This window comes from Dama dama, chromosome X (genome assembly GCF_033118175.1).
Source record: "Dama dama isolate Ldn47 chromosome X, ASM3311817v1, whole genome shotgun sequence".
Classification (NCBI taxonomy): domain Eukaryota; kingdom Metazoa; phylum Chordata; class Mammalia; order Artiodactyla; family Cervidae; genus Dama; species Dama dama.
Genome location: NC_083714.1, coordinates 114,759,445 through 114,773,615, shown reverse-complemented (window position 1 = coordinate 114,773,615; position 14,171 = coordinate 114,759,445). Strand labels below are relative to the sequence as shown.

Below are 14,171 nucleotides of genomic sequence, written 5' to 3'. Positions count from 1 at the left end.
CTTTATAGGAACTTCCTGAAAGACTTACCACTCTTCAGTGGAAGAGTTTACATGCCAAGAGTCTTTGAGCCTCTAACCTCAAAATACTCAGCTTGTGGCCACCAATCCTAAGATCCTTACCCAAACAGAATCAAGCCCCTATATGGAAAGATCCAGTTTAACGCCAACCTGCCAACTCTCAAGATAGCACCAGATGTATTGTGTTCATTCTCTGAGACTCTCTCAGACTCCATGAGGTAGTGTTTTAAGCAAATACTCAGCTTTCTCTTATCAATGTGATACCTAGAAAGCTAGTATTTGATATGATGGAGCTTGGGCTTGGTTATAACATGATGATTAGGTTTCAGGTGTGAGCATCCCCAAAGAGAGAGTTATGTAGAAGTGATATAGCCTTTTACAATATAGGTCCAAAATCACACAGCATCATTTCTGCCACAGTCTAGTCATTGAGATAACTACAAATACTCACCCAGGTTCAAGAATCAGGGGGAGAGACTCCATCTTTTGATGGGAGAGAGGAATCAAAAACTTTCAGGTAGGTTTTAAAATCATCATATTCTCCAACTATAGAAAGACTATCCAGCCTGCATCCCTATGTTCACAGCAGCACTATTCGCAGTAGCCAAGACATGGCAACAACCTAAATGTCCATCGACAGATGAGTGAATAAAGAAGCTGTGGTACATAAAATATATACAATAGAAAACTATTTGGCCATGAAAAAGAATGAAATAATGCCATTTGCAGCAACATGGTTGGATCTAAAGATAATCATACTCAGTGAAATAAGTTGACAGAGAAAGACAAATATCATTTGGGAGTTGTACTTTGGTAGAGCTCTTTTTCTAAGGCTTGAAATTGAAAAGGCAGTTGTCCAATAGCTGGCAATAATTTAGTTACTTTAGAAACCTTGTAAATTACATCCTGACCACCAACTTGGATCAGGAGAAAAAGAAACAACATACAAGGGGACTAAATATATGCTGGGAAAAAAAACAAATCAATACATTTAATACATGTCTTTACCACTGGCTTAAATTCCAGTAGCACTGAATACTGTTTTGCCTCAATTATCTAGGGATTGGGAATCAAAGTACAAGTGCATATTTTCCAAAATGATAGACAAAGGGTTTTTATGAGATAAGCAATTTGTATTTCAAAAGGAAGCTCATGGTTTTGGATTTTAATTTCACAACCAAAATGCAAGTCATTTTAACATTTTCCCTGCATGTGGGTGATTTTATCAATGTAAAATAAAACAGGTGGCTTAATTCAGCAAACATTTACTGAGCATCTGTTAAATGAGGCCGTGTGCTAGGTGAGGCAGGGAATATCAGGACAAGAATAATTGTTCAATTGTGGTTTTTTAAGTAAGGTAACAGATAGCACAAGTGTTGAGACATGCAGGAAAATTTTAGGAGTTACTACTGATAAGCTCAATTCTGTATTCTGCTAGTGAAGAGTAAAATTGTATAAGAAGATATAAAAATGAAACTCTTTCTGCCTCAGTTTCGGCTGAGTCCCCAAAGGAGAAAAACAATATTCCAAATACATTCCTGTGCCCGAGGTATTGCAAAGAGGATGGAACAAAAACAACATTTTTCGATCCTTAGCACATCATCTTTTTTGAAGACATATAAACGCTTTGAGGGGCCCACTTGGCTTCACACTTGCCTCTGGGTTTGAGAGACTGATGTCTGACCCTCTCAGAGACAAGTTCAAATGCTGAGGAACCATTTTTTCAATTATTGGTACATTTCCTTATGCAAAGGGGAGGACTGAACATACGCATTTTATCTCTACTTTTGAGAAAGTGGGTATTCTGTTTGCTTGTTTATCCTACCAGTGTTTGAACATAAATATTAATATTTCTTCCATTTTTACATAAAAGTTAGCATATGTACTGCATTGCATCTTGACAATTTTACTTAATGATATATTTTAGAATTTGTACTACATCAGCACATAAAAAGCAACCTCAGTCTTTTCATAATGGCAAAGCATTTTACCATGTGGGTGTATCATAATTTCTTAAACCAATCCTAAATTGACAGACATTGGATGGCTCCCAAACTTTCATCTATTACCAGAGTTAAAAAAATAAACACTATAATGAACAACATCGCATATAAATTTTCTTATATATGTGTGTGCACACAAACAGTAAGTAAATGTTCATTTTGATGCCTGTAAAAAATTTCTAAGTCTCCCTAGGTCTGTTTAGAGATCCTGTATTATCTATATAATCTATTCAACTACAAAAGAAACACTTGACAGAATAAGTGACACATATGTGCACACATGTACATGCCCAGAAGAATTTCTGGGTCCAAACTGCATATGGAATTTTGATGAATACTGCCAAATTGCCTTTCATAAAAGATATACTATTTTCCACAAGAAAATACATGAGTGCTTATTTCTTTACAGAGAAGGCCATAGTTTTCAATGAACTCAGTTGTTTTTTTTTAACTAAAAAAAAAAAATTAAAATAAAAACTAGGTTTACAGTCCCTTGGCCAGAATCAGGCTTTATTTTTTCCCTATGTAGGCAAATTCATTCTTCTAATCTACAGAGAGGCTAACCCAAGTGAAAATAGGTTCTTTTCTAAATATAGGCTTCAAGTTATTATATTTTAAAACATCCTTTCTTCTGGTTTCTGCTAAAATTTCTGTTTACATGATCCACTTAACTGTTTCTCCTTAAAATTTTGAAATATTTGATCCATCAAGACAGAGTGGTAGCAGCTCCAAATGGAGATACAGACTAATGTTAATACAGACTATAAAGTCACTACACTTCTCTCCTCAAAGAAGAAATGTCCCTGGAGGCTAAACATCATCAAATTCTCCCTTACTGTCAGAAATATTACCAGATTGTGACATACAAAGAACTAAAACCCCTCACTTATTTATAATTTATCTTTTTATGTTTTTCCACATACCTAAAAATTACTTAAAATATTATATCACTCATTTAGAAAAAGATCTTTTGATAATTTTCCCACAAGGAAAAATTGATTTTTTTCAGAGGAAAAAAAAAATTGGTGATACTATTAATTTTAAAATAATGACATGAGGTTGATCAAAAATTCATAATGCTTTGATATATAACCCTATATGAATAAGCAGGTCCTAATAATAATAAGGTCCTATTAATGTGTGGTGCTAAAACAATAACCACAATGGCTCACATTTTTATGGTTTACAAAGCACTTCCATGTACATGACAGTAATTCCAGCTGCTGTTGATTATATGTGTGCTCAGTTGCTCAGTCATGTCCGACCCTTTGCGACCCCATGGACTGTAGCCAGCCAGGCTCCTCTGTCCATGGGATTCTCCAGGCAAGAATACTGGAGTGGATTGCCATACCCTCCCCTTCAGGGGATCTTCCCAACCCAGGGATTGAACCAGGTCTCCCGAATTGCAGGTGGATTCTTTCCCATCTGAGCCACCAGGGAAGCCCACTGCTCATTATATAAACCAGGTATTTTGATAAACTGTACCCTAGAATGGGACCTCCCAGGTGGCCCTAGGGGTAAAGAACCTGCCTGTCAATGCAGGATATGTAAGAGATGTGAGTTCGATGGGGTTGTAAAGAGTTGAGCATGCCCACATGCTCATGAACTATACTTAAAATGGTTAAGGTGGTACATTGTTATTTATGTTTCATCACACACACACACAAAAAAAACTGCAGGGAAAAAGCCAGTGAATTGTGAAGCCTGAATTTGATTTCATTTTGATCCAACTTATTTTTATGACTCAGAGCCATTATTACTTTCATGTTGCAGATCAGGGGACTAAAGCCCAGAAGGACTGAACTGTCTTATGTCACACAATTATCAAGTAGCAGAGTTGAAGTTCAATCCAATGGAAGTGATTTTATAGCCAGAGGGCTAAGCATAGGAATAAATAAAACTAAGGGCTCATCTAACTGTTAAGGGTTGGGTAATACTGAGTTAATGACTTTACCTGCTTGGGCTACAGTTTACTCAGTTGTAAAATGAAGGAATGGATATAGATCAAACTTAAAAAATTTCAACGTTTTTGACCATGACTTACAGTAAGAAATGTTTTATATTGACCCATTCTGCAAACACACATACACACACACATACACCATGGTTTCCCAGAATCACACCTTGAGATAAGGATTTGAGTGTGAGTGATTAATCAAAGATGCTTTCAGGAGAAAGTGGTATGGGAATAGAAGAGGCAGAGCAAGAAAGGTGCAGAAATCAATCAAGGGTCAGATTTCAGGTGAAGTCTCAGCCCCAGTCTAATCTCATGCGGAGCTCTGAAGCATAAAATACCCCTAAGACTGACTCGCCCTGAGGCAAGAGAGCTGGTTACAGGCCACCCCAGCAGGTGTAACCTCCCAGGAACTGAAGCTCATGGTACCTACGGTAGCCAGTCCTCAAAGATGGCCTCCAATGATCCCTGCTTTGTACAGTTCACACCTTTGTGTAGTTTCCACCTATGCTGTTCCATGGCTGGTCACTGCAACCAATGAAATACAGCAGAAGTAATGGTATGTCACGTCTCAGATTAAAATATGAAAGACTGTGGCCTCCATCTCGGACTCTCTCTTCTCTGTCTCTGGAGGAAGCAAGGTCTCATTTTATGAGCAATCCTATAAAGAACCCCATGACATGGACTCTTTTTTTTTAAATTTTTTAAGTTAATTAATTAATTATTTTGACATGGACTCTTAATAACAAGGACCTGAGGCCTTCAGCTGACAGCCAGCAAGGACCTGAGGCCTGCCAACAAGCACGGAAGTGAATCTGAAGGCAGAGCCTGCAGCCCTAGCTATCAACTTCACTTAAATCTTATGAAACTCCCCGAGCCAGAATCACTCAGATAAGTTACTTCTGGATTCCCGACCCTCAGAAATCGTGTAACATCACAAATGCTGTCATTTTAAGTCACTAGGTTTTTGAAAAATTTGCTATGCGGCAACAGATAGACAATACAAATACATTAGGCTACGGTGTTTCCAGTAGCTGAAGGAAAGTTTGATAAAAAACTACAGGGAAGATTCTTTAGGAGAGAAGTACAAAAACACTGGAGGACGGGCAGAACCAGCAAGAGACCTGAGGTGATGTGAGCAGGGAATCAATCATGTCTGCTCTCTCTCCAAAACAAATGTTTCATGAAACAACACTTACTCTTACTACAGGCAATGCACTTTGATAATTTCTATTTGATTACACTGTTATTTGGTTTATGAAGTGCTGGAAGTGAGCCCTTAAATTGATTTCACAATTCACTAACAAGTTGTGACCTGCAGTTGAAAAATAGTGAACTTAATCATCTTTGAGGTCCCTTTTAGATCAAACTTTGTAACTAGGAGACTGCACAGTGTTATTACAATGATAACTAACATTTACTGAACACCCACTATGCCATAACTATTCCAAATAAGTTAGTAACTATTGATAGTCCCATTTTACAGATGTGAAGACTGGTAAGTGGCAGAGGCCAGGAGGAAACCCAGGCAGTCTGACTTCAAAACCAGTTGTCAAGAGTGCAGGCTCCTAAGTGAGACTGGCTTCAAATCCTGATGCCAGTGGTTGATCAATAAATACTTGCCATGATGATCATGATATACTACAATCATTGGCAGCCAACAGCTCACTGATGGGGACAGTTCTAACAAAAGGAAGTTTAGGATCAAGGTCATGTATATTGACTGAATTCAGAAGTTAGTCATTGATAATCAGCTCAATATTCTGCTCTGTCTCAGCCACGCTGGCCTAGTCTTCATCTTAAATTTAGCCACTTATACCAGATGGGGCTCTGGCCTGGGTTATATAACATCTGCATGCTTGAATGTCTAAAGTTTATCTCCCTGTAACTAGATAGAAGGAATTTCAACATACTCATTTTTATGTATTGTTTTATTAAAGTACTCCTCTAATAAATGAATCTAACTAAAACACATTAGTCACCATTATGTATAGGATATTCCTACTGAAGTCAGTGAACAGTAATCAATCTCTGGATTTTAAAAATAGGGTCAATAAACATTATGATATAAATGATTAAAATGGTAAAAAAAAAAAAAAAAAGAAAGAAAGAAAGAAAAACACTGCACAGAATCTGGATACCTGGAACTATTATCTTTTTGGCTGATTTCCTCTGAGCCATTTTACATGGCTCTCCATCAATCATATCTTTCATGTCACAGGATAAATACAGCATTTATCACAGGTAGCAAAGTCAGTATAGAAGCATAGCATCCTTTTAATAAAAGATTATCAGTGATCAAAGATTTATACACCTGCTGAGTGAATTATCTAGAGCTGGACACATGTAGAGGATACATGTCAGGAAGATATTTCAGCAGCTGCTTTGTTGTCAGGTGACTTAAAGGATTTAAAAAGAAAGAAGCAAGAAAAATTGGTTTATGCTCCAATTCATATGCTACTGTGTGATGGGAAATTACAGGGCAATAACAGTGACTGCAACCTAGCTTGGGATACTGTTAGCAGATATTAAACACTGTTCTCCTGCCACCTATTTTTTAAAAGTCATTTTGTATATATTACTAGAGAGTTACATAAAACACCATGACTCCCCCAAACCAAATATCAATCTAGATGTCCTTAAAAATTAACAATTTAAGATTATTTCTGGACAGAAGACCTAGGTAGATGTTTCTTCAAAGAAAACATACAGATAGCCAACAGGCACATGAAAGGATGCTCAACATTGCTAATTATTAGAAAAATGCAAATCAAGGGCCATGAGGTACGACCTCACACCAGTCAGAATGGTCATCATTTAAAAATCTACAAATAACAAATGATGGAGAGGGTGTGGAGAAAAAAGAACCCTCCTATATTGTTGGTGGGGTTGTAAATTGGTACAGTCACTGTGGAAAACAGTATGGAGGTATCTCAAAAAACTAAAAATACAGTTGCCATATGACCCAGCAATCCCAATCATGGGAATCTACCCAGACAAAACTACAATTTGAAAAGGTAAATGCACCCCTATGTTCATAGCATCACTATTTACAATAATAGCCAAGACAAGGGAACAATCTAAGTGTCGACTGACAGAGGAATGGATAAAGAAGATATAGTACATATATATACATAATGAAATACTAGTGAACCATCAAAAGAATGAAATAATGCCATTTGCGGCAACGTGGATGCAACTAGAGATTATCATACTAAGTGAAGTAAGTCAGAAAGAGGAAGACGAATATCATATGGTATTATTTCTATGTGGAATCTAAAATATGGCACAAATGAACCTGTCTACAAAAACAGAAGGCGACTCACAGACATAGAGCAGACACTTGTGGTTGCTGGTGCAGGGGGAGTGGGAGAGGGATAGACTGAGAGTTTGGGATTGGTAGATGCAAACTATTACATTTAGAATGGATAAACAACAAGGTCCTAATCCGTAGCATAGGGAACTATATGGAGTATCTTGTGATAAATCATAATGGAAAAGATATTAAAAAAGAATGTATATATGTGTATAACTGAGTTACTTTGCTATACAGCAAATTAAGACAGCATTGTATATCAAGTATACTTCAATTAAAATTTTTTAAAAAGGTCTACAAATAACCAACACTGGAGAGGCTATGGAGAAAAGGGAACCCTCACACTCTTGGTAGGAATGTAAATTGGTGCAGCCACTGTGAAAAACAGTATGGAGGTTCCTCAGAAAACGACAAATAGAGTTGCTTTTTATACTAAGCAAAGCAAGTCAGAAAGAGAAAGACAAATACCATATGATGTCATTTATATGTGGACTCTAAAATAGGACACAAGTGAATCTATTTATGAAACAGAAACAGTCTCACATACATAGAGAACAGACTTGTGGTTGTCAAGGGGTGGGGGATGCAGTGGAAGTTTGGGATTAGCAGATGCAAACTAGTAGATTTAGATGGATAAACAGCAAGGTCCTATTGTATAGCACAGGGAACTATATTCATTATCCTGTGATAAACCATAATGGAAAAGAATAGGAAAAAGAATATATATATATATATATAACTGAATCACTTTGCTATACAGCAGAAATTAACATTGTAAATCCACTATATTTCAGTAATGGAAATTAAAATGAAATTTTTTTCTAATTATAAAGGAAACAGATGCTTTTATAAAACATGTAGTAAATGCAGAAAATGTAAGAGTAAAGGGAAAGAAATCACAAAGTGATCAGATATCAGATCACATGAGGTAATAATGATCACTATTAATATGTGATATGTTATCTTTAAATTAGCATCATACTATATGTACTTTTTATAATTTCATATTTTCACTTAAAAATATACTACAGGAATTTTCCTGTGTCAACATATTCTACTTGAACATTACTCTGATGACTGCACAGAATTCCAGTCTATGGACATAGCATTTTAACAGTCACTATCCAGCAGGCAAATAGAAACCACTCTATACATTTAATACAGAAACAGACTTAATGCTAGTATTTTGCTATAAAGTTATAAAAAGTGCTGAAGAAGAAAAAAGGAGAAAGGTGTGTCTTAGTGAGCTATCACTGTGTGACAAACCACTTCAAACTTACTTGTGTAAAACCAGAATTTAAGAAAAATTCTGTGGCTAACAATTTAGGCTGGGTTCATCTCAGCACTTCTGTAGTCTCAGTTGAGGGCTCTCATGCATCTGTGGTTGGCTGTGGGCTGGCTTTGCTGATCTTGGCTGGGCTCCTTTCACATGTTTAGGGATTTCAGCTGGCACAAGGTGACTGGCTAGACTCAGACCCACATGGTTTGTCATTCTCTGGCAGGCCAGTGTGGGCGTATTCCATGGCAGTCAAGGGGCTCCAAGAGAAAGAGCAGAAGCAAGAGGGTCCTTCTGGGGCCTAGGCTTGGGACTACCACAGTGCCTTTTTCTCTGCCTTCTACTATTCCAAGTAAGGAACAAGGCCAACCCAGATTCGAAGAGTAGAGAAAGATTCCGCTTTTTATGTGGAAAGTTGCAAAGTCGCATTGCACAAGGGCATGGAAACAGGGAGAGAAAGAGTTCTGGCCAGTTTTGCAAATGACTAATGACAGTGTGACTTACCTAGGAAACCTGAAAGCTGCCACCATCCCTGGGGCTGGAGCCCATAAGTGGGTGATGGCACTTGTGGCACTTAATATTGATCTGTGAGAGGTATTGCTGCTGCCTCATTTGGAGGTACTGCTATCACTGAGTACAAACCTAGGAGTTTATAACCCTATGAATCTGTTAAAAGTGCCACAGATGTTTTGGGAACAAATAGTTGCCTGTAGTCATTGTTGCTGCCTCTAGAGGACCTCTTGAGACAGACTAAAAGGCTATTCTCTTTTCCACCTTACAGTCTCCCCACCAGTGCCTCCCAGTAGCAAGCCTAATGGGATGCAAGCTGAAAGGGACCCTGCAAAATGGAGTTTACTGGTTTCTAACCACCTGTGATACAGAGAACAGCATCAAAAGTATAGCTGAGACTCAAGTGAAAAGTGACTGTACAATAATATCATCCATTTAATGAATCCCCCATTGCTGGACATTTAGATTATTTCTTTGGAAATACAACATAAATGTGGAGAGCAAAGCCATCAATGGGATAGTTTCTGAACCCAATGGACAATGATATTTAATTTCTAAGAAAGGCATTCAAGAAGGGATGTATCCTCCTTGAGATCAGCAATAAACAAATGATACATAAAACAGAATGGCTCAGAGTAGCTCTGCTCTGTCCCTCCAAGGGTAGATTTATGTCTTCGAGACAGGATGAACACCAGAATTCTGTCCATGTGGAGCTATCATCACACAGTTTACCTCCAAAATTATTTCCTTCATATTGCATTCCCATTTGGTTGAGGTGTAAAGGAAATATTCTGAAGTTATGATTATAATTTTTGTATCCAAAAAACACCATTGTATGCAAAAGCTTTAGCTGCATTTCCCTATGTCCAATAGTCACAGGATAAACATAAAATCCCAATGGCAATGTTGCAAACAGCATTTCTAAGGTTTAGCCTCTGTACACAGTGTTTCATTTTACTAATTTTTTTTATTATAAATGTAATACTGCTTGTAAAAAAATCAAACAAGTGTCTTCAGGGGTGAAGTTCCAGCCTAATAGCATTCAAAGATTTATCATGTACATTTCATCTTGAGTTTTTCCTATGAACACTCTAATACATTTTATTATTATAGTCACAGGTTACAATTCTCTTCTATAAATTGCCTTTGCAAGTAAAAGATTATATATTATGTATTATATTTTGATGAACCTTTTGTTTTAATACAGTTAAATATACATAATATATAAAAACCATATCACAGCATTCTATAGGATGGATATGCTAAAATTCATGTTATTGTTCATTTTCCTCAGTAGAGTACAAGTTCCCTGAGGACAGGAACCTGGTTTGGTTTGGTTGCTGAATCTCTAATGCTTAGACAAGCACCTGGCAAAGAGCAGATGTTTCAAAATTGTGTAGAACGAATGAATGGCAAAACACTAAAGACGAATATTCGTATTGTTCTCCATCTTTCACTATTCCAACAATGAATTTGGCAATTAGCAATCTTATAAATATATGTTGAATGCATTGCCAAGACCAAAACAAACAAACAAACAAACAAATGGAAGCACTTCAACCCCTCTCAAATTCATCCCAATATTTTCAGGAAGTCCCCAGTGAGAAGGGAGATGGCACTTGTATTTACAAGTCTGGTCTTCCTAGCTATTACTTAGACCTGCCAGTACCATTTCACAAATGTTAGTCCTGTTACAAAGTAGCATGGGTCTTTTCCTTCTTTTTAGCTTGTGTTGCTTGGGGAAGTAATCCGAGTCTCATGTTTCTACCCCATGTTCTGAGACATCAGCTGTCATTCTGTGGAAATGAGAACAGTACCCTTTGTCCCTGCAATTTTTTGTTAAGCAGGCTATACTGGCTGTAAAACTTTGTGCTCTCAATATCTCTCTGAATTTTTTTTCTTATCTAGTTTTTATTTTTTTAATTTTTGGAACATCTGCTTTCCCCCAAGGCTCAGGGGTAAATTCCCAATGAAGACATACAAGGGCCTGCCTCATTCATTCCATGTATAATATATATTGAGCTGTCCTCAGAACAAACCCTCTGATGCTCATATTAAAGCTCCTTAGACTAAATTTGCAAACCTTAGTTCTCTCCTCTCTTTGGTTGAGTGCTTTCCTGAGTGACTTTCACAGACATACCTTCAGCAGGTCCAGTCTGTCCTGTAGATGTTTCTGAATCCCAGGGTAAAAGTCATTTGTGGTGTTCAGGTGGGAACTCCTGGAAACACACAGATATATTAATAAATACAGAAATTTAGATGAATGGACAAATGCTCAAAATTCACTTCAGCAAATTCTGAAAACAGTTAAGGTTTTCCCCCTCTAAGCCCTAAAATTTTTAATACTTTAACCTTTTATGTAGAGGGCTTCCTTTATAAAAATATCCTTTTTATGATCAGTGTTATATATGATCATTTAGAAATTTGGGGAAAGGAAGTAAATACAAAACATAAAAAATAAAATCACCTATAACCCCCACTCCCAGAGTTACCAGTGTGAAAATTTTATACATATTTTCTTCCAATTTCTTTTCTATATGTTCTTACCTGGTTCAGATCATAGTACATATATATTTTTCTACTTTTATATTTTTCCTTAATATTATAACAAAAACGTCCCTTTGCAACTAAAAAAGTTCTTCATCTACATACCTGCTAACAACCGTAAACAAGTCCCTCGTTTGGATGTACCATTTACTGAGATCATATGGTATTTTAAAAGCCGTCCTCCAATTTACTCACACCAGAAGTCAGTCATATTCAATTCCTCCTTTTCCTTCATTACCCAAAGCCACTTAGTTTTGAGGGCTGTCTATTCTATTTCTGAACAATTTCTTTTACCTGTCTCAGTGGTTTCAATCCTAGCTAGAACATATAGGGAGCTTTAAAAAATAATGATTGCTGGGGCCCCACCAAAGACTGAGCTAATCAGAATCTCTGGGGGATGGAGACCAGGTATCCACAAGTCAAAAAGCTTCCCAGTGAATTTTTAGAGGAGGACAACACATTTAGTTTTATTTCAATCTAATCACACTTTCTTTTCCAACTATTGCAAAGTGTATCTACAATTTTCTATTACAGATCCACTTTTAAAAGGTTTTCTGTGACATTACAGCAAGCTTTTATTTTTCAAACAGAGGAATATGCCCAAATTTTTCCTCAAGTAAAAATAAAAACTCCATTCTAGTAAATGGCAATACATGAAATTACAGTAAACCAGACTCTTGAAAGGATAGCCAAGAAGTCTTCCAACGGTTTATTAGAAAGAATGTAGACATTTTTAAAAAATTTCCCACTGCCAGGACATATATTGAGGTTTTCAGCCCAGGTACAAGCAGAATCGAAAAAAAAAAGAAAGAAAGGAATGAAAAAAATTCAATAGTGCATTAACATTTTTTCCCACTCATTTGTCATAATGACAGTGCAAATACAAACTTGGTCTAAATGTACAGACTGTCAAGCAACAATGTACAGCCTTTCTTCATCCTCTGTGCTAACAAATGTAGAGATTTAAGGATCAAGCAATACCAAACTTATAAGTTTCAAAACCATCTAAGTTACAGCATTCGCTAGTTTTAGTCAAGATACATCTGGAACACTGACAAATGGTCACTTATGTACAATAATGTGAAGGAAATTTTTTGAAAAGTAAAACTTTAGTGAAATAATTCTGAATGATATCAACATATTACTAGTTTAAAGTATCAACCAATTGTTTCAGCCACTTTGAATCCATGTTCTAAAATCTAAAATTTAGTTCCTTTCCCTAAGCTAAGTGCTTCCTAGGTTGTGAAGTAAAGGAGACTTTGGTGAAATGTTTTTATTACACCTGCTTTATCAATTGCCTAGGACCTCAACAGCATCATGGAAAAAATGGTGGTGGTGGTTTAGTCACTCAGTTGTCTCCGACTCTTGCGACCTCACGGACTGCTGCCAGGATCATCTGTCAATGGGATTCTCCAGGCAAGAATACTGGAGTGGGTTCCCACGCCCTCCTCCAGGGGATCTTCCTGATCCAGGGATCGAACCCAAGTCTCCTGCATTGCAGGCAGATGCTTTACCAACTGAGTCACCAGGAATGCCCCCAAATTGCCCAGTACAATGTTACATACCAACCCTTAGCGAAACCTTTAAAAAAGCAAACAGGTTGAAAAATGGGTTATAGGAGGCAAATATAGTATCTGCCTTTAGAGCTGTCAACTCAGGAATTCTCTCAATTACAGAATCTTGCAGAGAAGTGATTTTTCTTTCTCAAAATCCAGTGATGACAACATTCCTTACTCCAGATCTGGCATTTTTTCTTCATCACTGTCTGTGAATCATCACCTGCTCCATCTACTTCTGGTAAATCTACATTCTCATCACCACCCATATTGTTCATCATCTCAGAGAAACAATCAAAATTAGACATGTCTGCAACTGAATCATCTTCACAGTCTTTCCAATTATTGAAGTTCACACTAAGCCAATTAAGCTCTGCCCTCTCTTTTGTTAACCTTGGCCATGACTGGCCAGATTGTCCTTTTCATAAACAATATAAAATTGATCTGTCCATTCTTTTATGCTTGGCATCATTTGGATCAATACAGTGAAGAAGATCAATGTCATTTAAATGTTTAAAATGATCAATTCCTCCAAGACAACTGAATGTAAGTTTGGAGTTCTCAAAATTTACATTAACATCTTGACTGTCTTCAACACAAAATTCAGTGACGACATAGTCCCTTTGATCGTACCACTTTGCAGAAGCAGGCTGTATCGTGAACGGGGCAGGGGGACTGGCTAAAGGATGGGCGGGCCTCTCCAGTGGCCTGGATGCGGAGGTTTTCTCCTCAGTGAATTTTAATACAGCCAGAGTTGAGATGCACTGCCCCAGCCCCTCCTCCAGCCCCATGCCACTTCCCAAGGCCCAGCCCTGATCAACTCCCAATCAGGTTATTGCAGTTACCTCCTAACTCTTTTCTTGTTTCTGTTTTGTACATTATTTTCTTTACTTATCTAGGCTGTGCTGGGTCTTCATCACTGTGCAGGCTTTTCTTTCTTTCTTTTTTTTTTTTGCTAATGGCAAAATGGTATATTCTTAGCCTCCTCTAG

General features: G+C 37.2%; 1 pseudogene; it reads right to left on the bottom strand.

Annotated features, from left to right (window-relative positions):
- Positions 1-13,309: 13,309 nt before the first annotated feature.
- Positions 13,310-13,971, bottom strand: LOC133052813 (prostaglandin E synthase 3-like; annotated as a pseudogene).
- Between the last annotated feature and the right edge of the window lie 200 nt (positions 13,972-14,171).